Below are 20,627 nucleotides of genomic sequence, written 5' to 3'. Positions count from 1 at the left end.
GGATGCGGGGCACCATGAGTCTGCACAAACCTGGCCCTCGAGTGCCAGAACAGTTCCAGTGCCTCAGCACTGTGGACAAGAAGCTGGTGTTAAAACGGAGGCAGAATATGTTAACCTTGCTCCGCGGCATTTTTAATTTTATTCATTTATTTTTTTTTACCCTGCCTGTTCAGTTGCTGCTTCTGAGACAGGGAACAAGCCCAGTATTTAGGAGCTTCCGTTTGTATACCTCTGTATATGTACGTCTCTGGACGTGAAACGTCTGCCACCCAGTGGATGTCGCTGATCTCTATACACTATTCTATACATTTACTGCCTCTCCGCCCTGCCCTGCCCAGCCCTACCCCGTCAGTGCTAAGTTTGCAAAGGGAAGTGCTCAGGAATTGCAAAAAAAAGCCAGGCTCATCTGGCTGCCGCGGGCCTGCTCACGATGATGGTGTCGGTTGTGACGGGATACACCACGTCCTTCCTGGCTGGCTTGGGTGATGAACCAGAGGTGGACCTCCAAGGTGTAGTAGCTCTCTGGCTGGGCAGCAGTGAGAACAGGTAACATGAATGAGGCAAACAGTTATATGCGGAGGGAGATGCAGCTTCATGCCTGAGACAGCTGGAGATTTGGATTTTGCCACCCCTGCCTTTGCCAGAGGATTTCAATATAAAGGTTTTCACCCATATGCTGTTGGATTTTCTCGGAGTCTGGCCTAAGTCCCTGGGATCTGCTTCACAGTTATGCTGAACTTATCCATCTGGAACAGAAGTGAGCGGTTGTTTGCTCTTGACATATAGAAGATGTTTGTAGGTCTAAGTGTGTTTAAAATACAAGTTTTGAGTGTCAGAATTGCTCGCTCCATGTCTGTAACTTTTTGCTTTAATCTTTTCGTATCTTAATTTCCCATATTAAAAAAACATGGATAGCAGTATCCTTTATCTTACAGATCATTGTAGTTTTGAGAACCATAAAAGAACCTGAGAGAGAAGAAATAATTTCCTCTGGGATTTAAAATGTGTGGTGATGCTCTAGAGAACAAGGGCAAAAATAGGAATTTGTCTGTTAATTATCGCAAAGCTTCAGTGGGGAAAAAAATGTGACCAGGTCAGTTGCAATTAGAGATTGATCTCCATGTGTATTAGCACTAGGAGACATTTTTAGTTACCATAGACCACTTAATTCTAATAATTCCCAAATTCTCCTGTCTTTGTCACATTTTTAATACTGCGTTCTGTAATTTCCTAGGTTTTCTTTCCCTTAGGAAAAGTGCCAAAAAGCAGATAGGCAGCTTAGGGTAGTGTGCATGTGTCACCATCCTTTGTTAGCTGGATTTGTAGTGTAACACCCAGGACTCTGCTGAGAATAACCAGTGGTGATAGGTCATGGCTGTGCTCTGTGTTGCTGTACTTGCTCATGTCTCAAGTACCTGGTGCTATTGTGGCCTCCACCAGCCCTGATGTGGAAAGCCTGGAGCCTCCTGCTCTTCCCTTCCAGCTGCAGCCTTGTCCTGCACCAGCTCTGGGGGAGAAGTTGCTTATGGCTGTGGGGAAGGCCTTCGTTTTCTGATCAGCATGAGGATTTGAGAAGAATGTGAACATGGCCTAGCAAACACCTACTGAAAATGCACACAGTGCAATTTGTCTTTATATGTTTGACCAAATGCAGGTGGACTTTTCATGGGGGCAGCAATATATGGGCCCCACCCCTCATGTCAGATTTCAGATCTGTCACCAGGAACTGGAAAGGTGCTACAGCCTTTAAAGTTTGCCAGAGATACATTGAACATATAGCATTTTCCCTGTTCTTGTTCTGAAAACAGCTCAAGTGTTTCAGCTGAGTTCTTGTAGTCACAGTCTGCCTCTTTCTGCACCCCTCACTCAGGGGTAACCTTTACAGCACATGGAACAAAATTTAGCCTGAGGCAGACATTCAGCTTGGAAAATTTCAACCCAAACAGTCAAAGTCTGGCCAAGTTACAAGCAGCTGGAAGCAGCATATTGCACTGGAAGTGTTCAGCAGCTGCCTAACAGGCAATGCTACAAGCTTCATCAATACTGTGTATATGTTTATGTACATGGAAATACAGTGCTGAATTACGATATTATTTGATAGGTTACCTGATCCACTAACTGTCAGCCAGTTGATTCTCATTTATTTTTTTTTTGAGAATGGAACCTAAACCTCTTGGGTTAATGGTATGAATGCCTTCCCTTACTCACATTATTCATTGTTGTTTTCCGGGCTGAAAAATTAAAAACTTTAAAATGGCGCCTCTGAAATAAATGACAAGCCAGGGCTTACTCATTCTGAATCTTTCAAAATGACTTAGTGATTGTTAAAGACCAGTTTACAATAGAACTAGAGCAAGTTGCTTCCCAGTGTTTTGAATTGTAAAAAACCACATCTCCCAAATTCCTAAGCTATTCATCAACTGTTCTATTGTAGCAGACTCACCCTATATTGTGTCCCTGATATATCTATTAAATCTGCAGTGAAGTGTGAGTTTAAAACAGTGCCATGGAGTCACTGTGGAATAAATACCACAAACATTGGCAAAGTTGCTTCATAAATCCTTCTTAGTTTAGAGAAGAACTTAGGCGTGCCTCTTTTCTATGGGAGTGCAGCTGTTTCTTGTAGGGTTCCCCAGGGGCTGGATCTTGGTGTAAGGCTGGTTAATATCAATATATTCACAGCTTTTGTGATGATACCACATCGTTACCAGTACATTACATACAGGTTTGTGCACATACGGAGCAAGTTATTAGCATGCTGTACTCCAAATAATTTTTTTAAATGTTCAGTATCCATCAGAAGGCATTTCTCGTGCAGCCACATACAAAGGAACCAGGACTGTGGTTACACCAGCAGGATAGTCGACTGTCTTCAAACTGGTAATTTAAAAGAAGATTTAAGAATTTGTGCGGACAGTCATCTCAACAGGAATTTTCATTGCAGTTTTGCAACTGCAGTGTAGCCCTTGGCTGTATAGCAATATAAATATTGCACAGAAGTAGAAAAGTACGTGGCATTAGTAAGATCACAGGAATTCCATATCTGGTTTTGCTGCTCTCACGTGAGGAAGGATGTGAAATATTAGTAAGAGTAAAGTGACAAAAGTGATCCAGGGTTTGGAGACCAGTCTTCACAATTTTAGATTGTACATCTGAGAGAGGAAATGATGCCTGTATATATCACACACTCGTGTAAGGAAAATACATGATATTTACTTGACCATCCAGTGTCCGAGAGATGAAGTTAGGTATGTTGTACCTTGAAATAATAAGTAGCCATGAGGGCAGTAAAGCATTGTAGTGGATTTGCTGTTGCTGGGAGTGTTTAAAGTGAGATGGGGTTTTCTTCTCGAAGATGTGCTTTGGCTTGCTTTGGTGGAGGACATTTCCAGTGTGTTTGGAAAGGGGAAGAACTGTGCTCCTTTCACCTGCATTCTTCCCTAGATTGAAAACCCAAGATCATTTGCAGTGCCTTCTGTGTATTGTAGCACGTGTTGCTACTTTGGGAAAATTAGAATAAAGTATCATGCTTCAGAACCTGAATGGTTTTCTCTTGGGTCAGGAGGACCATTTTTTCTTGGTGCCTAATTTGACTTCTGGGATTATGATTAATTGTTGTGTACTTTCCTCCAGAGCTTCAACATCTGGTGGCAGCTGGAGACAGAATATCGGATCCTCATTTACAGAGTCCCCTCATATTCCCAGGTTGGTGTTTCATCTTTCTTTGTTCAGGATGCTGACAGTTATATTCAGGGCTGAAAAAAATTTCCCCGCCATTAAACAGGCAAGGATGTTGCTCACTGTTCGGAGTTCAGCTGCTCAGTGCTCTCCCCTTAAGGGAGTGCTCTGTCCTTCAGGCACGCCCCTCCTGCTGCCAGATCTCCTGTACAAGTGGACAGAGACAGAATGTGTGTGTATGGCTTGGCAGCTTAGTACCCCCGGCAGTCACTAAAACAAAAGTTATGATGGTGAAATCATTTTGTAACCTGAAACATGACTGACTACTTGAATCAAGTTGAAGCATTACCTGCAATTCTCCTTTTCAGGCAGCTTTGCAGTAAAGCTGAAGGTTTAATTTGGCCTGGGAATTGCACTTCAGCCTAGATGGCTATGAGATGATGTTTTATAATTCCATAGTTCATTCTTTTTAATATAACAAACAGACACATTTTTTCCTTTGGCAGCTGAACTAGAACAAATATACTCTAAGTGTAGAAGTATTTCTTTCTGTAGAAAATTTATTTTATTGCACCTACTCTAGGGTAAATAGGATCAAAATTCTGATGTTCAGTATTTCACACAGTGGTTTTGATTTGGCTTTTTGATTCACACTTTAAAATGTCCTAGAAATGTTTTAAGGTAACGAATTGCATTTTTTATATAAGATGAGTTTACTGTAAGTTTTCTTGTTCAGGAAAACTGGAAGTTGAGACCAAGTTCTTGTAAATCAGGATCTTGAAAATATGAGTGTTTCTGCTGACTTGGAAATACATAAGCACTAAAGCACTGCTCTCAAACATGATTTTTAAATACACTTTCCTCATCTGCCCTACTGAGATGTGCATGTTTGAGAAAATAAAGACAGCCTTCAAGGGTTTGACCCATATGCCTGTTGCTACATGCATTGGAGTTAATGATAATGCACTATTGATTTCTAGGACATACAGGATCCAACTTGATAACGAAGTACAAATCAGATTGGATCTTTTCAGTTTTTAAGGGCTCTAGTTAGGTTATTTAATAAATTTCTTCTCAAAAAACGGCAAAATCAAAGAACCAACTGTAAGTTTTGAATTCTATTTTAATGTTTCAGTAGTTGGATAAAACTTGGTTTGCAGTCATGAGTTATAGTTTGCCACTTTGTGACATTTTACTGTGTTTGTAATATTTAGTGAGTTTGAGTCCCTTCCTGGCTGTGAGGTGAAACAATGTTTGAGGCTGAGATTAAAGTTTTCAGCATTGTTAAGTGGCTAACATCCCTTTTAGGGGCATATCAAATTTGAACGTAGTACTATTAAATGGTTGAGATATATTTCTTACTGTTTGTATGCTTAATAGCACAAACTGTGTGTGTGTGTGTGTGTGACAGTTATGCACCCAGACAACCAAATTAACAAAGGCTGGAAATAGTAGTAAGACTGTTACGTTTGTCAGGTTTGGTTTCTCCTTCACCACTGCCAAATGTAACTATAATCAGGATAGTCAAGAGTTAGGTGTTTTTATTGAGTGTATTACTCTGTACCTGCCGTGTATGTACAAACTTTCCATGTGGTCCCTAATCCAGCACATCTGTGGCCACTGAAGATGTAATTTTGCCACTCCCCAGAATTAATTTAATTCCTTTTGGGGTGTGTTTGGGCTCTTTGGGGAAGGGCATGAGCTGGTGGTGGAGTAGTGGAACTGCTGGTGGAAAGTTGTAGGATTCTGCAACTTGTTGCAGACCTTCAGAGACCTTTTTCAGGCAAAGGTGGAATTGAACAGCATCCTGACATCTGTTCTGTGCTGTTTAATTTTGTTAAGAGGAGAAGTTCAAGGAGAAATCGCAGAGTCTGTTGTTTTCAAGGTCTGACATTTATCAAGAGAATTACAGCAGATATATTTGTTTTGAGGGAAACTGAAAGAGCGGACTTCATCACCACTTTAAACTGCTGAAGAGTTGAGTAGGTTATGCTACCCTGCGTCATGGGATTTGGTATTTTTAAGATAAATGACAGGACAAGTGGTATTGTGGCTAAGAGGACAGCGAGACTAGTCAGAAAAAGGATGGTGACAGCAGTTAGTGTTCGTGTACTGCTGTAGGAATACTGACTGATCCAGCCTTCTTGTTTTTGAATCCAACATCCAATTATGTTGTAATAGTAATGTGTTGTCTAAGGAACAATGAATCTCTAGAGCATAGTCCATAGGTGTGATGGTTGCTGTCTTCTTCAACACTCACTCCCCAGCAGCTTGTCATTCCTCTTCTGCCTGCATTTACTGCCCCCCAACCTGCCAGCTGAACACAGGAACCCTTCTGTTTCTGCCAAAATTATTTTGCTTACCTTACCTGGTTAAAATAATAAATTTATTTCCCTCAAAATGGACTGAGGAGCATAGGTGGCAAAGCTGTGGCAGGTTCTGGTGTCTGAACCGAGGAGCTGCTGGGGGAAGGGTTGAGGAAATTAGTGATGCGTTAGTGGAGATGTTAGAAATGAGATGTGTCTGGGATCTATAGAACTGTAAGGCTTTCTCCGGCCTTGTGCTGGCAGACTTGTGACAGCATTTTACTTTTACGTTTCCTTCTTGTAGAGGGAAATTATACCACCACGTAATTTTGTGCAGAGAACAGGTCCCCCAGCACCTGCTTACCTCCTCTGTGGTTGTGCTGAGCTCTTTTCTTACGTATTTGCATATCCATGTGCTCTGTGCATCTGTCTTTCATTGGATGACTTTTCAAGTGAAATCTTCATCTTGAGCCACCCAAAACAAACCTAAATGTTTTTTTTAGGTTTTCCTAGTTGAATTAATTTTATGGGTCTTTAGGATTTGTAAAAGTATTATGAAGAATTTTTCAATTTCAGCTTTCAACTGTTACCATTACAACCATTGCAGATGTAATATTTTAATGAATGAGTGAACTGGCTTTTGACCATAAATATACTACAGCTATGATGGTGCGAGACAGAAATATACTTTTATATTCTTTGCAAATGACCTTTTGTGAAATTTTTCCAGGACATATCTGTTATGTTAAATAGTTTTCATGTCTTTAAGATTAAATTTACTTTAATGATACTTTTATCATTATTTTGCTCTTTTGGGAGGGGAGTGAGTTAGTGCCTACAGCAGAATGTTGAGTTTAATTCATTACCTGTAGTGAGAAATTTGCATTTCTCTCATCCAACTTAGCGGACATTTGTTTAGTGAAGGATTTTTTTGTGACCTTTTTAAAAACAAAGTGTTACATTTTACTAAATGTGAGGAAAATGGACTCAAATCCGATGCTGCTACCAATGGACTGAAATCTGAACACTGCTACCACATAACATTGAAGAGCAGTTATGTGTATTCACAGCTTAAATTTTTTTTGCCTTGTTCTTGGAACATTGTGTTTTGAGGAGATGAAGAGCAAAAATTGTTGACAGGCAGTTTTTTCACCTAATTAATGATCAGATTTTCTAAGTGAACAGTAGCCATCAGTGAAGCACCAGAGCTTTTCCAGTTGGATGTGACCAAGAACTCAAGATCTTCCAATTCCTTTTAGACAGTTCCTTTAAGTCTGGGCTTACTTTGTTGTGCTTTACAAATAAGGAAGAAGGTACAGAAAGCCCTGAGCAACTCTGTGGGGAGTCACGTGCTGTTGTTAGCTGGGCGTTGGTGCCAGTGATCAGATCCGAGCAGAAAGTTATGGGGAAAGTGAGGCAATAAGGGATGTCCCATCAGGGACATGGGAAAAAAGAGCATATGAATTAGCTCCCTGCCACCAGCTCTATTTTATCTCAGTAGTGACTTTTTTTTCCAGAGGATTTCAGGTCTTTGGGTGTTTAATAAAAGTGAAAATAAATGGATGACGAGTAGTCATCTTCTCGGGTCTTGTGCAAGCACAGCTAGCAGAAGTGTATTTCTGCTCTGCTCAGTGCAAGAAATTGTGTGTATGAACAAGTGTTCAGAGTAGGTGATTCTTCCCCTCTGTGCAAGATCCCACCTGGAGTGCTGCATCCAGCTCTGGGGTCCTCAGCAAAAGAAAGACGTGGACCTGTTAGAGCAGGTCCAGAGGAGGGTCACAAAATAGATCAGAGGGGCTGAGGCACTTCTCCTACGAAGACAGGCTGAGAGAGCTGGGAGAAGAGAAAGCTCCAAGGAGATCTTATCATGGCCTCCCAGTACCTTAAGGGGGCTTATAAAAATGAGGGAGAGGGACTTTTTGTGTGGGCAGACAGTGGCAGGACAAGGGGCAGTGGTTTTAAAATTAAAGAGTGTCAACACAACTACTGAATAATTATATGCCGTTTTCCCCATTCCTCTGTTTTGTTTTGCCAGTGTAGATTAACACTTCTGTGCTGTATTAACTCTGGCCTGCAGATCTTCAGATCAGATCTTCAGCCTGCTCTTTTCTGCCTATAAATGTGAATTATTCCTTGGGCATTGTACCTGATGATTTGTACCCAAAGCACGGTGTTCTCTCCTCTGTTTTCTCCCTGCATAGTATCCAGCTGCCATTTCAACAAAAGTGTGAATGTGCATTTTCTGATGATGCAAGTAGCATTTTTCTTGTTTGCTATCTGGTGTTGCTAGTTGGTAGTTTTTGTAGCATTTAATGCTACAAGTGAATTTTTTCAATGTGTTGTGTAATTTTGCTGCAAAATTCCTATACCTCCAGATCTGACTTTTGCCCCAATGGTGTACAAATGATATACTTGTGTAGCTTTGAAAACATTCACTGGATAATGTAATATACTTGACTAGAAAGGGGAAATTTATTATATTTTAGTATTTTAAGGGAAAAGTAGTATATTTTCAGAAAGTAAGTAGAAATAATGTATCTAACCCTGTTATAATCACCTGGAACCACAGGATACCTTGGGTAGATTATTTGGGATCTTCTGGGGAAGCGACAGCCTGCTGCATGCAAGTAAGGACTAGCAATAAAAGAATTAAATGGTGCTTGTTTAGGGCAGAGGAGTTCCATTTTCTCATAAAACAGAGGAGCAGGGAGTAAGCTGCTCCTAGCTTGTGCAAAGCAGCAAGGGATCATATCCTAAAACCAACAGGCACGAGGATGAGGACAATTAATGGAAGAAAACCAAAAAAGTAATTTTCTTTACTCTGTCCCCTTCCTGAGTGAGCTCATTGACTGCTGTCTTAAGGAAAGTTGTTTTAATTGTTGTTATTCTGAATACTGAAATTAAATTAGTTTGATGTTACTCTTCAGTTACTCACACAGGAAGGCTTCTGTGACCACAGTCACAAGTGGTATATTTTTGTCTGATATGCAAAGCTGGAAAACATTTCTAATGCATCTTGCTAAAATGGGGGAGCATTAAAAGGAAAAGTTCAAGAAATAAAATTAGTTACAGAGAAGCAGTGGATGAAACACTCTGAATTTAGGCTGCCATACTAGAATGTGAGCACTTCCTCAAATTAGGTATCTGTCCCTTGATGGTAGAGGGATATGAAATCAGTCTACTGCAGTGGGATGTTTTGCAGAGCACACATATCTTTAAAGCTGATGGACCCTCAGTATACGCAGGACAAAATTGATTATAGGGTTAAACATTTATAATGAAATGCTAAATGGACAATATTAGACTGAAATAATAAACATAATATAGTACTTTGAATGGAGTCTCCATGACAGTTACTTGAGGATAATAGAGCTCCTTCCATTAATAACAGAATGACCTCTTAGTAGAAAGCAGGAGGAAAATCACATCTGTGAAACCCTGCCTGCCATAACGTCTTCTTGTTTTCTTAGCCTCTGGTTCCCAGTTTTGGTTTTGGGCTACCTAAACCACAAAACCAAGAAAGATGATTCCCAAGAGGCTTTTGGAAAACACATCACAGTAGCACCAGTTCTCTGGAACCAAACTTCCTTGCCTGCGTTCAGTGAAATCTTCTAGGATATGTTTGACTACTGTACCTCACTTTTATGGGCAAGTGACAATAGCAGAGGTGATGGGTTGGTTTCTTGGAGTGACCCACAGTATTTTAATCTTACAGGATTTGCTGGTAGGACTGCTTGTCTGGCTGAAGATGAGCATAGAGATGGAAGCTGCTGTTTTTGTGACTCAAAATGTGGCTGAGAGATGAAAATGTTGGCCTTCCAGCAGCCAGTTCACCTTCCCTGCAGTGCCAACCTCCCCAGTACCCCTCCTTTTTGTGTCCTATGGTTTTTATTTTTCTCTCTTCTCCATGATTTATGTATTCACCAATTGTTTAATGTAGCATGTATTTGGATAGGTAAGCCTGTTACTTAAAGTATTATTTCCTGAACAAGCAAGTAACCAGGTTGTGTTTCTAGCTAACTGTTCTTTAATAGCCAGGTCTTTACCTGAGTGAGTTGCAATGAAAAATTGATTCATTCAGATGAGCTTACTTTTTTGCACAATTTATTTTCTTTCTCCTGCCTCTTCAAATTACCACTTTTATCTTTTTCCATTAATTAGAGCAACTGGAAGAGCAGTAATAAACATGCTTTCCTTCTCTTTGTGTTCACATCCTGAGTAGTGCAGAAAAATACCCTGTTGCATTCTCGTAAGCATCTAAAATATTTGTGGAACTCTAGTTCAACATTTTTCTAAAAACGATGTTTATCTGGATTTCCTTTAATTCCATGTATTTGGTCTGCAACCATTATAGGGAGTCAGCACAAGTGTGTGAGGTAGCCAGTGTGGCCTGCATAGGGTGGTAGGATGGAAAGGATAACAAAAATGGGAATAGAAGCAAACAGTTTTTCATCTGACTGGAGCAGTGGAAAACCTTGCAGCAACCACACCAACAAGTGCAAATATTGGAAGCTCTTTTTGTTATTGTCTAGAACACAAATGTGAATAAATAATTCCCTGGTACTTCTTTAAGATATCAACAATAATTTCCTGTAGCATGGCTGACTTTCTGGGACTGCGCAGCCTCCGCAACCTAACCCTCTAGTCTTTAAAAGAAAAGTATTTAAAAAAAAAAAAAAAAAGAAAGAGGCAGCTGCAGAAGTGCAGCTTTGGGTCCAGAACTGTCTAGCTAAGGGCGGTGCCTGGCTGTTCTCTCTCAGGAGAGGGTTTGATGGGGAACATTATGATCCCTCCCCCCTTCCTTCTCCTCTCGCTCAGTATAAAGGCCAAACAATAACAGCAACACTGACACCACCGTGCTCTAACTTTGGCGTGTCTGTGTGCTTGTCTCTGGGTGTACCAAATACTTTGTCTGTGATTAATAGCATTTCTTGCATAGAAACTTCTACAAATCTCAGCTTCATTCTTGATTTTTATACTGATAAATACAGATATTAAAAAATCCAGTGTGAACACTGTTGTTTTTTTTTTCTTTCGTCTTCCCAGTATCTGTTTATTATTCATGAATGTGTTGCAACATCCAGAAATGTAATGAGTGACTCACAAAATGAGAAGAGGAAAAAATACAGTTATAGCTTTTTAATGAGGCTTCCTCGGTCAGCTAAAAAGTGTCCCAGTTTAGAAACCACTGACTATATAAAACCCACCCAATACTTGGTTTTATCTTCCTTCTAGGTGTATTTACAACATAGTTTCACTTGGTATATATTTATCTTCATTCATATGCCTGATTTTTTTTTTTGTCTTGTATCGGGGATTACAATGTTCTGACATCAAAAAGAAAAACCACAGAACAACATATTTACAAATGGTTCTGGATTTTTCTGTGTGTATGTGTAAGAAAGGAAAAGAGCAAAGGCTAAATTTATGACTACTGGTGTAGTAACATCTATAACAGTTTCAAATTGAGCTTTTATTCTTAAAAACTATCCTTGCAAGGACTCCAGAGCAAATAAAACCATCCTGTTAATGCAACACAGCTATACACAGAAGGAGTATACTAGTGGGGGATCTGAAGCTTGTGGGATTATGTTCAATGCCGTTCTGCTTCAAGAATCAAAACTGACTTTCTTTATGGAAAGATTGTTTCTTACTCTTGGAAAATCTAAACTTTTCTTTCTTTCACGTGTTTTTGAATTTTAGCAGTATTTATCAATTTTACTTCATGCCTTGTATCCCCTCACCTTTGTGTCTTTCTTGCACAATAGCGGGAAATCTGTATATTCTTAAAAGCTTTTTTTTCAGTGCAAATCTGTAGAAATAGATAGGCAACCTAATACTTGTCTTTCAAACCAGCTGTACACCCAAGTGCTCATTTCCTTTGTAAAGTTAAGGATCTAGAGTAATCTTACTGCAGTCAGGCTTGCATAGCCTTGTATATTATTGTATATGATTTTAAAGGAATTTTCAGGGCTGGCACATGTACTGCATGAGAATTTGGGATAAAAACATGATATTGCTATGCCCTTACTGGTTCTCTTGGGATATTCAGTAAGTATTACCATATAAAAATGAGTTCATATTAGCTTTATTTTGTTGCAAGTATGTTATAGTGAAGTGTTCTGTACATAAAACAGTGTTGCCTTTACAGTGCAAAGCTACACTTGGACCTTAATTAGAGCAATACTATCTTCTGCCTTGTTTCAGAAATGGTTTCTGCCTTTTCAAGCATTAAGGTCTTCTAGATTAAAAAAATAAATTCAGATAGAGTTATCCATGTGTTGGTATACAACAAATTTCTCTGTTCATTTCCTTCTGATTAGTCGCCTTATTTGTTGTAGGGTCCATGCTGCAACAGAGTCTAGAAATGACAGTCAAAGATGTAAGGAATGTTGGCCTTTTTGTTGGCCAGTTTAGTGACTCTGAATGAAGAACTGGAGAGTAGCAAATTATTAGTGAGTTGGATTTCAGGATACAGGAGTTTTAGCTGCCTGTCTGACTGTGGTTAATGATAAGATTAGGTGAGGCATGATGATTTCTCCTGTCTGTCATCTGAGAAAAATGAGTAACGTTGCATGTATTTTGCAAATATTTTCAGATCATCATTAATTATTTTTGTTTCATGATTTTTGTGCAGTCTAAAGCTCACTGAGAGAAGAAATATAGGATAGAAATTTGTCCTGTCTTTATTTTAATTTCTTTGCATGACTTGCCTTAGAGCTGTGGGTTTATCAGTGTGACTTCTGTCATACCTACTGGCAGGGGTATTTATAGGATGTTAAGTGACTTCCAGTGCACTTTCCAAAATAAATGGGGAAGTAGATTGCAGAGGGAGGGCAGAACAAGAGCTAGCTCAGATCTGAAAGCTGTGGGTTAAGCAGCACCCCTGTCCTTCCTCTCTGTCTGAAGCATCCCCCAAGTAATATGCCTTTTTTTTTTTTTTTGTGACTATTGTGCAATCATGTATGTCTTAGGGTGAAAATTTACCTGAGTGGTGGCCCAGACTATTAGTTCACTACCACCCACAGAGGAAGGTCCCATGTCCTTTGCTGGCAGTGCTCATCACAGTCTGAGCTGGTTCAAGAGCAGCCAGTGTTTCCCACCCACCCCAGTCAGCTTTCTGCCACAGTAATGCATTTAATAAGATCAGTGGAAGGTTTAACAGGTACCACATGGACCAGAACTGGTGCAAGGAGAGGATGGAAAAAGCGTGGTTGGGGTTGGCAGAGAAGTGTCAGAGAGGAGCTGGAGCCTGCAGCTTCTGGATGAGAGTAGATCAGAGATTATCCTGTGTCAGAGCTGTATCTACTACCTGGATTTTTGCAGTTCTTTCCCTGTAAAGGTTGCTTGTCAGTAGAAAGGAGAATATACCCACATGTTAAACCATTCTCAGAAATACCAAGGAGCATTACTTCTCAGGGGAGGCAAACCTATAACAAAAGGAGGAAGGAAGGAACTTGAAAGAGTGAGGAAAAGTGACTATATAAGTAGATTTTCCTGGAGGCTTGTCATCACTGGGATGTGACCTAGGAATACCTTAGAGATGATCCAAGAAGAGTTTGTGCAAGGCTGTACAAGGTCAGAGGTTTTAGCTGCGTGGGATGTTGCTGTGCAGCCACCTTGCCAAATCTGCCCTCACTAGGAAACTGTGGAGGCAAGGTTCAAGCGTATAATGGATGAGGTTAAAGTTGCCTGGTGCTTGGTTGTGAATTCATCTAATTTTAGACACCTCTTTTGCCCCTTCTGGTACCAAGGCATAATTTCTGGAGGCTTGTGCAACCACAGACTTGAGAAACACTTCCTTATATATTTGAAAGAAGATGACATTGACTATCTGAAGGAGTCCAATTAAGCACAGGATGGCCAGGATACTTTCCCTCTCAACTTTTGGTAAGTGTAGTGATCTTTTCATATGCACTTTGTTTGCTACCACCTTTCCTTTCCTACAATTCAACTCAAGTTGAGAAGACCAGCACAGTGAAAAAATAGACTGCTTTCTCTCAAATCATCGTGCTCTGCTTTCAGCCTATAGTCAGCATGCACTAAAACAACAATGAACCATACTTTTAAATTGCAAATTAAGAACTGATAGCTGCATGGGCTGCACTTCAGGTGCCTAGAACCCTGAGTTCTACATTTCTTCTTTGAGACGCTTTTTTATCAAAATCTCTGGAAATGTAAATCTGTAGATGGGAAACAGTTGTCTTAAAAATATCAGAAGTGTATGGTCTGAATTTGTGATTAAGTTGTTAAATAACACAGTTACAAGAATTTTTCTGTACCTAATGTCCTGGCAGAGACTTCCCTTGGGGATAGGACTAAGTTACCTTATAATTTCCTGAAGCAATTTCTCCATGTCTAAATGTTTAGGTCATTATGCATTTGGCAGCATTAGAAACCCACAATAGTGTTCCTCTGTGTTTTATGTGGCACCTACCACAGCGGGAGGAGCTGGTCCACAAACCCAAAATACCAGGACAGTAACACCGTGATAGACGTATATTATATTTATGATATTAAAATGTGGTAGCAGTGCTACTGGTGTTTCTTGGTGACTTGGGTGAAGGCTGGTTCAAGTGTTGTCCTTCCACACACAAACAGTGTGATCTTGGGTGTATCCATTGCTCAGGTGTTCTTTCCTGCCATGCTTGTGAATGGGATTATTAGAATTTCCTTCCTACAGGGATGCCTGAGATTAAATATTTTGCAAAGCTCGAGATACTGGGATCCTACAAAAACAAATGCAAACCAGAAGTTCCTTAAATCAGATTTTTATCCAATCTTGAGGCAGACTTTGATGAGGCCCCAAGCCTGTGCAAGTTGATTGTATGAGCCTGAGCTGAGAGCAGGGTGGTGAGATCTCCTCTTGCAATACTGGAAAGGAGTTAACAGCATCTCAAGCTGCTTTAGGAATGGTACCACAGGATTTCACATAAACGGGGGCTTGGTAGGGCTTCTCATGTTGTGAACTTGTATAGAATATAACAGAAAAATAAAAACCAAAGAGCTTTTAAATTTAATTTTTCTGTTCCCTTCAATACAAAACAATATTTTCTCCTCCCCACCCCCCATCCAAAAGTGAAAGCTGAGCGCAGTCACAAACCTCCTTCTTGGCTTGTTTTTATGAGACTAAAATGTATGTCTTTCACATGGGGCAGGAAACCTCCAGTGCACATCATTCTGGTCTGTCCTCACATGGTTCAGAGTCTCATGCTGCCCCTTGTGCAAGAGTGCTGCTGTAGTCGGCTCCTGTGCCTCCTGGTGATGCATCCAGTCCCACCCCATCCCATCCCATCCCATCCTTGCAGACCTATAGGTTTCAAAGCCAGTTACCAAGGAAGGCAGTGATTACCAAACCAGGGTGTAAAAAGAGAAGCAGCTTGCCTGGTGTCATGCTTGAGGCCAGCAGAAGTGAGAGCTACATCCAGATCTCTGCTACCCCAAGCCTGCTTGGCTGCAGTGCTCCCCTTGGGGTGTGATTTGGCATGTGTTTCTCTGGGAGCTGGAGCCATTGAAAATGTGAAAATTGTAGTATGTATTATTTATTTATTTGTCCAGTCTTAACTTTTCTGCTGCTGGGTTTTACACTCTGCCACGCTGCTCGGCTGCACAAATATTTGCTCTGGGAAACAGTGGGGGGAGTAGCTCAGTGTGAGGAATATGAGGCTGGGATGGAGTAGAGAGCTAAAGCTGTTTAAATTGGCTTAAGCTGTGCTGTTGGTCAGTGTCTAGCTATGTCTTTTGGGCAAGCAGTGATCTAAGTTTTGTGGAAATACTCATCCTAGCAATGGGCAAGGTCACTTATTCTTCAAGCCAAAATTATAATTATCAAGAAACCTGATGCAGTTCCAGGGATGAACATCCACCTGCATTCTCTCTTGCTAAATATGTTTACATTTAACATATGCTTTTAAGAAAATATGGCTTCCATATTTAGCTTAGAAACAGCAAAATGTTTTCATAGCTTGTGCTCATACATCTCTACTAAATGATTTTTCAGTTTAGTCGATTGCCTGGATAAGACTGTGTTGTTTCTTTCCCCTCTAAAACATAACTATTAGACTTCCTTTAATAATTAAAATGGCACTCTCCCTGTGCCACTGTTACAGTTCCTTGTAACTGCTGTGCACCTGGGTCAGATTTCTTCCCTCCACGCCCCATGATTTCCAAAGGGTTTTGCAGCACAAGAAAAAATGCTTTTAGGTGTAAGATTGGATTAGTCTTAAGTTGTTGGAGAGAAGGAATATACATCTGTTGCAAGAGGGGGGAAATATGTAGGGACTAAAGTAACAATGCAATGTTTCCTCCTCGTGTTTTTTTTTTCACCTGAGAAATACAAATGAAGACATTTTGATAAAGAGCTGTAGTGAAGATACTTTAGTAATTGATACCTTTAATCAGTAAGTCATAAAAAATGTGCTGCTGCTGCTTTTTCCAGATTTTCCACTATAGCAGGCTGCAAAAATAAGATAATAAACTACAGCTAATAAAATTGTACGTGGGTAGTTGCTCTTTAAACAATAAACTGGGACCTAATTTTGCCTTAAAGTGCCATGCAGGTATCTTAGGGACTAAATTGCTTGAAAGTAACCCCAAAACTTTCTTCTTGATAATTAATATCTCCAACTACTGGCTATGTTTAATGTCCATAAAACAGTGAGTTTTGCTCAGCACATTACTTGTGGGACTACTGTTTAATTATTACTGGGAGCATTAATGATAGCTGCGCTTAAGAATATTGGATTTATTTCAGTGTGTTTGCTAGAAGTAGTTTCAGGCTTTTAATCAGGTCTTCCCTGCTCATTGGAAGGTTGCCTCTGCTGCTTCCTTGCTTCCCAATTTCTTGGCCTGCAGTTACACCCTCTCGTCTGCTGCATGTGCTTGGGTCCTTGTGCCATGCCTTCCCTTACAGCTGGCATGCTGCTTTGGACTCTGCCCTTCTGGGAATTTGTGGAAAACCAGTGCACATGCCACCTGCAAACAGAGTGTGCACTTACCCATGCCACAAAACAAGGTGGAAGTAACTCCGTCCTCACCCTCTGCGCCATGTTTTTAAGATTACATGTCTGTCAGGCCTTTCGGAGTGCCCAGTGTGTATGCAGAGCCCATCCCAAGCGTTTACACTGCTGTGGGCTGGGTGGCTTTCAGGGTATTGTTTATTAGGCACAGGGGTTTGTTTAAAGAACGTGAAAAGCATATCAGAAATTTACTGGGGATGCTGAGAACCTTGGCTCTGGCATTGGCTGCCTGTCAGTGCTCCACTGGGAACTGCACTTTAAATTTCCCAGAGCAATTTAGGTCCTCCTGAGTTTCACTTTTTTTCAGAGGATAACCACTTCGGTGTGAGCAAGATGACATTGGTATAAAATACCAAATGTTCCACAGAAACGTGTTTGTTTATTTAATTTAGAATGAGAGTAAAGGACATAGTCTTAAGCTGCTCCAGGGCAGGTTTAGGTTGGACACAGGGAAGAATTTCTTCACAGAAAGGGTGATTAGATATGGGAATGAGCTGCCACTCCATGGTGGAGTCGCCATCCCTGGAGGTATTTTAAGGAAAGACTGGACGTGTCAATCGTGCTGTGGTCTAGTTCACATGGTGGTATTGGGTCAAAGGTGGGACTCGATGATCTCAGAGGTCTTTTCCAACCTAATTGATTCTGTGAATTATTACTCATGAAGGGGAGCGGGGTGGGATGTTTCGTAAGGATCCGAGGTGTGGGCAGCGGCGGGCAGCCGGGCGGGACGGCCCGGCCGCGCTGGGCACGCTCCGCACACGAGGGAGCCGAGCCGGGCCGGGCCGAGGCGGGTCGCGAGGCCGCCGCCAGCCCCTGTCCGGCCGCGGCGCTGCCCTTTTCCCCGCACCCACGGCCGGCACGGGCCGGGCAGCGCAGCCGGGCCGCCGCCACCTGCGGGCCGGGCCCGGCGGAGCGCCGGCCGCCGCCCGGGGCGTGTCGTGTCGTTCCGAGCCGAGCCGCCCGGCCCCGCGGTGAGTCACCGGCCGGGGCTCGGGCACCACTTCCCCTCTCGACAGGAGCCATTTTAGCTGCACGAAGCTGCGGGGAGGCCGGGGCGGTGCCGCGGGCCCCGCAGCCGAGCGGTACGTGCTCCCCGGGGAGGGACAGTCGGGCGGGGGGGACGCGGCGACCCGGGGCTGCTGGCGGCGGCTCTGCCGCCTCGACGTGCGGCCGCGCCCGGGGCAGCGCTCCGCAGCCGTCGGAAGAGCACTGCGGGGAAAAGGGAACTTCTGGCAAAGCGCAGCACCGGGGGGAAAAACCAAAATATAAACTAGACCGTGAGTAAAGGGACGTTTCGGGGCAGCAGCGCGGTAAGCTGCCTGAAGCTGAGCCTGTTGCTGCGGGCAAAGGGCACCCCGGCTGCCACTGTGCTGCTCTGAACAGCGTGCTGCACGAGTGTGGCAGCTGCTTTGTAATTCTGCCGTGTTTTATAGTTTTGTCGCCTTTGAAGCGTGCGGAGGTGTCAGGCAGGCTGCCGGCCCGAGCCCTCCAGCCGCCGCTCAGCGGACTGGTCAGCAGACGAATTGTGTTTATTCCGAAGCTGCTATTACCTGGGCCCGGTTGGCTTGGAGCAGAGACGGTACAGAGCGATTCGGGCTAAGTGTTGGCTGTCAGCGCTGCGGCTTTGAGCACCTTTGCTCCACTGCTGTTCGCCCGATGTGGTCCCGAGCGACTTTAAAATGGCAGGCTTGTCATTGCAGAGACAGATCACCCTCTGCGCCCGCGACCTTACACTGAGGTTCTGTTTCTGCCGAAACAGACTCGTTCAACGGCAGCCGCCGCGGTGTCGTCTTAAAATAGGAGTTAGGTTGTTACGTGGGCAGGTACTCACCTTTTCCTGAAAATGATTAAGAAATGGAAGCAGTGGGGATGGTGTACATGGCAGACTAATTATAAAATGGGCTTAGTGGTACTTTTAACGGGAGAAAAAAATCCTGGAGGTAATTGCGGTGTGTCAAATTGCCTCTTAAACTTTCGGTGGATGAAAACCACCTTGATTCTCCTAATTATGTACTTCTGAACTCTAGCACAGTATTTTGAAAAAGAATCGGTGTTTCCACCTTCTTTGTTGAACAGAAATGTTCTTCTTTAAAAGTTTTGTCTGAGTATATAGCTTTGGACCCTGTATTTCAGTCTTTCACTTGAAAAATCAGACTCGATATCTTCTTACTGAAAATTAAATGACAGGGCACTCGAACTGTTGTGCACAGGGGAATACTTTCCAGGGTCATTTACTGTATGGAGCCTGTATCTGAGAAGTATAATGGAGTCTTGCTTAATAACTGTGATTGGTTGCAGGGGAGGTAGAGAGGGAGGCAACCATGAAGTAAATGATCATGTTTTGGGTGAGGCTGTCTCTTGTCTTCAGCCTTTCCGGTGTTCACCCATATCTGCCTTCTGCATCTTACAGTACAGTGTGTTTCCACCATCTTTTTATTTTAAATTTTGCCTTTTTTTCTTTCTAAAAGCGACAAGTTTTGCAAGGGTTTGGGAGATGTATTTGGTGCGTTGTTTCATGTTGAAACTGGTAAAACTACAGAGGAACCACTTGGAAAAAAGTTCCGAGTTAGTGATAGAAGTTTTTCCCTGAAAAATTCTTAAACGTATTTGCATCTTTCTTTTTCTCATCATGACATTTATTTTCAGATCTTAGGGTTCCATGCTTGGAACTGGCAGAACATGACCCTCCCTTTCTTTATCTCTTTTCTCCCCTTCTTTCTTCTGCATTGGACCCTGTTGGAGACATTCAGCCTTAAAAACTTGAGTTTTTAAGGTTTTAAGTCAGTTCTCAAGCTGCAGATGCTTATCTTGGGCAGAGGTCTTTGTGTGCTAAAGGGTAAATAGCTGCTGCTACTTTCTCTTGATCAGGGCTTCACGGAGAAGTAGTTCCTCTTTGAAGGCAAAAGCTGCCATGTTCAGGCTCTCTTGCTGCTGTGCAGAAGCATCTGCAGTACAGTGGTGGAGCTAGAAAAAAGTGATTTGAAAGTCCTCCAGGACTTACAGATGACAGCTTGGACAGATCTTCTAGCAGGCAGAGAAGTGGATTTGAAGTTACAGAGAAACGTTGTTAGTTTTTTTTAATTTGTATGCCTGTGTTTGTCTCCCAAAAAAACCCCCAAAAATAAAGAAATAGTGTTTCCTCCTTGCACACCCTAAGGCAGGAGTCTTTCAGTTTGGATTGAGTTTGTGGTTGTTGAGAGATGAGCCGTGGGAGTGATAGTATCTTTAGATGGCAGTTAGCTTGAACATTATTTCCAATCCATGCTTTTATGGAAGTGTCTGTTTTCTAATGCGCTCTTTTTTCATCTGTTGAATATTAGAATTGTCAAGTCTGTGGTCTTGGCACTTAAATGAGAAAAATAAAGAAGTAAACATCCAGATATGAAGAATGTTGTTGGCCTGGTATAGCCTGATATTTCAGTATTGCTGCAAACTCGTACTTCAGTCGTGTGCGTTTCTCTTTGGACACTTTATGTATTAAAAACCCCAAATACATGAGGTGTATAAGAGTACCCTTTTCTCTCTTTCAGCACAGCCATATCCAAGGGAAGGAAGTACAGTAGGACTGTGTTTGGTGAGCTGATAGGAAAGACTATTTAAGAAAAATGGAGGATTTCCCTCTGTA

General features: G+C 42.0%; 1 protein-coding gene and 1 long non-coding RNA gene across 6 annotated transcripts in view; one reads left to right on the top strand and one right to left on the bottom strand.

Moving 5' to 3' along the window:
• The window catches only part of ELF1 (E74 like ETS transcription factor 1), an 84,256-nt gene that overhangs the window by 1,534 nt on the left and 62,095 nt on the right, over positions 1-20,627 (top strand). Inside the window, exons 2-3 of one of the 5 annotated variants that reach the window (XM_064645625.1) lie at positions 3,634-3,705; positions 13,739-13,874. The exons of 1 other annotated variant lie outside the window; for it this stretch is intronic. The gene's annotated coding sequence lies outside the window, so the exon portion shown is untranslated. Of the gene's footprint in view, positions 1-3,633; positions 3,706-13,738; positions 13,875-17,967; positions 18,085-18,170; positions 18,280-20,627 lie in introns of those variants that run through there. 3 more of the 5 variants (XM_064645624.1, XM_064645626.1, XM_064645629.1) reach the window with 3 other exon arrangements.
• LOC135409733 (uncharacterized) lies at positions 14,477-18,747 on the bottom strand. The gene is made up of 2 exons (XR_010428339.1): positions 18,553-18,747; positions 14,477-14,713 (listed from the first exon to the last, which is right to left on the bottom strand). It is a non-coding gene; the product is annotated as an uncharacterized LOC135409733 (long non-coding RNA).

Source organism: Pseudopipra pipra, chromosome 2 (genome assembly GCF_036250125.1).
Source record: "Pseudopipra pipra isolate bDixPip1 chromosome 2, bDixPip1.hap1, whole genome shotgun sequence".
Lineage (NCBI taxonomy): Eukaryota > Metazoa > Chordata > Aves > Passeriformes > Pipridae > Pseudopipra > Pseudopipra pipra.
The sequence above is the reverse complement of the archived record's forward strand: the minus strand, read 5'-3'. Positions and strand labels throughout refer to the sequence as shown.